Genomic DNA, 3,032 nt, shown 5'->3' on the forward strand with positions numbered 1-3,032 from the left:
AGAGAGAAAAATCATGACACCTTCACAATAAAAAACAAACAAAAACAGACTGAATTGCATTTTAACATGACGTGAATTTCTCCTAAAATGTTAAATTAAGTGTTTTATCTCTTACTTATTTTCAGTTACTTTGCATGATTTTATTCTGATTACAATAAATTATCCTACTCTATAATCTACTGTAGCCCCAGTTTCCAAAAAATGCTCCAATAGCATTGAAAAACATGATCTATAAATTATTCTGTGCATAATAATAATTCCAGCCAGCATGCCTAGGTGGGCCCCATGTGGGGGAAAGGAGGGCTGATATATGGGTCCCATATGGGTTTGTCCGCGGGTTCCACGATGGCCCCACATGGGTTTGCCATGTGGTATCAGCCCATGGGTATGCCCCGTATCAGCCAGTCACTGATACGGGACAAACATTGGACGAGGATGTACAACCTGTCCTGCTGATCTGTCTAAATGAAAAGTACAATTGAATAACATCCGTGTAAATGTGATAAGAGATATTTGAAAACAATTGAGGAATAATATAACAGGAAAACAAAACTGAGCCTTGTGGCACCCCACAAATTAAGAGGGCACAGTCAGAGGAGAACCTGTGTGTCTTAATGCTGAATGTCCTGTTAAAGCTGAGCCACAGGAACCAGCCAGGACCTTCAGCCTGTTAACAGGACGGCATGGTCGACAGATGAGATCTAATAAAACCAGCGCAAGATACATTTGTTTGTTTTTATTTACTTTTTGTAGTTTTTCAAAGAATATTTTAAAATACCGTAGCATAGAAACATAGAGAGGAAACAAAACAAATCTCCAAAGTGGACGTGGGAATAAATTTCCATCTACAATAATATCAGATATTAACAAAATAAAACCTTGGAGTCTAAATCGTAACCAAACTAAGTGCAATAATAAAAACACTTGACACAATGCTTTTTTTATTCCAGAAATAAATGATGTTTAAATACCTGTCAGTGTGATGAAAACACACAGGAGGAGCAGAAGGTGAAGCATCTTGGAGGCCAGACAGCCGACAAGAGATGAACAAAGGTTCAGGCTCTTCCAAAGTTTTTCTCTGGTTTAAAAATAAACACCAAAAAAATGACATTTAGGATTATGGTTATCAGAAAATACAAGAGTTTGAACTGTAAACATGAACAGTGATGTTGCTCTTAAACTTGGACAAAAAAGATAATTAAAAACAGTAGACAAACCGTTTTTGTCTACTGTGACCTATGACCTTTCGGTTACAGTTTGAAGACGACGTTTCTTACATGTTCTGAAGGTCGTCTGCCGCCGCTGCAGTTCTGTCTTCATCTCAGCTCTTTGTTTCTTTCTGGATCCTTTTATGCTCATCCTGGGTCCTGTCCACACCCAGGATGGCTTGTTAGCTCTGTACTGTGTTTCACTGTAAAAAAAACTAGTTTGTCGTTACACAACTAGAACAAAAATAAAACATATAATTTCTGCATGTACTCTACTTAAAATTAGTTAAGAGTTTTAGTGTATTAGTCATAAAACTGAAAATTAAATAGCATTTTTTGCATATTAATTTTCTTTTCTTTGTTGCAAAAGTATTTTTGTTCCAGAAATGCAATGTTGTTTTTCCTGTATCTTTAACACAATATTTGACTTGTTCTTCATTAGAATAAAAAAAAAGGACAAACTAAATTTTCTCCTTTAGAGGACTAATAAATACAAAAATGATAAATATCAATATTTAGTTTATATATATTTCTCAGTAGACTCACTTTGTTGTCACCCTGTAACTACATTATGATCTGCTTTGGGCATTTTCCATTGTAAATGTAAAAAACGTCATTCTCAAAAAAACTTGTAATTTGTTATTTTGGCATTCACACATATTTATATTTTATGTAGCTGTAACTAAAGTAAAAGAAAAGAAAAGGATGGTCTAAAGTATTTTCATTGACACTTAAATAGTCAGGGTCTCCAGGTTCACAAAACTCCTTTTCAATAGTTCCTTTATAATAATAATGAAAACTTATATTCATCAAAGACACAAGGAAGCATAATGGAAAAACAAACTCCACATGAGACAGCTGTCAAAGTTCAATTACTTTGTGTTTACTTACCTACAAGATAAAAAACACAATTTGCAGAGTATCAGTGGACAGACAGAAGTTTAAACATGAAATATAATAACTCCCGTAATTCCAGAAAATACTTCCTTGTTTTCCTTGAACCAGGCAGGTAGCATCCGCTTTGGTCCTTCTAAGAACAAACAGCAGGTTCCAGGAAGCTCAGTTGTCATCTGGGTTAGACTTCAGATACAGTGGGGCAAAAAAGCATTTAGTCAGCCACCAGTTGTGCAAGTTCTCCCACTTAAAAAGATGATTGTAATTTTCATCATAGATATTCCTCAATTATGAGAGACAAGGAGGAAAAAATCCAGAAAATAACATTTTCTGATTTTTAAAGAATTTATTGGCCAAATTTGGTGGAAAATAAGTATTTGGTCAATAACAAAAGTTAATCTCAATACTTTGTTATATACCCTTTGTTGGCAATGACAGAGATCAAACGTTTTCTGTAAGTCTTCACAAGGTTTTCACACTGTTGCTGGTATTTTGGCCCATTCCTTCATGCAGATCTTCTCTAGAGCAGTGATGTTCTGGGGCTGTCGCTGGGCAACACGGACTTTCAACTCCCTCCAAAGATTTTCTATGGGGTTTAGATCTGGAGACTGGCCAGGCCACAGCAGGACCTTGAAATGCTTCTAACGAAGCCTCTCCTCCGTTACCCGGGCGGTGTGTTTGGGATCGTTGTCATGCTGAAAGACCCAGCCACGTTTCATCTTCAATGCCCTTGCTGATGGAAGGAGGTTTTCACTCAAAATTTGACGATACATGGCCCCATTCATTCTTTCCTTTACACGGATCAGTCGTCCTGCTCCCTTAGCAGAAATACAGCCCCAAAGCATGATGTTTCCATCCCCATGCTTCACAGTAGGTATGGTGTTCTTTGGATGCAACTCAGCATTCTTTCTCCTCCAAACACGAGTAGAG

General features: G+C 36.8%; 1 protein-coding gene across 1 annotated transcript in view; it reads right to left on the minus strand.

Annotated features, from left to right (window-relative positions):
* The window catches only part of LOC103149123 (uncharacterized), a 27,782-nt gene that overhangs the window by 21,865 nt on the left and 2,885 nt on the right, over window positions 1-3,032 (minus strand). The gene's annotated exons all lie outside the window — the stretch shown is intronic.

The sequence above is a fragment of the Poecilia formosa genome, unplaced genomic scaffold (assembly GCF_000485575.1).
Source record: "Poecilia formosa unplaced genomic scaffold, Poecilia_formosa-5.1.2 Scaffold218, whole genome shotgun sequence".
NCBI lineage: Eukaryota > Metazoa > Chordata > Actinopteri > Cyprinodontiformes > Poeciliidae > Poecilia > Poecilia formosa.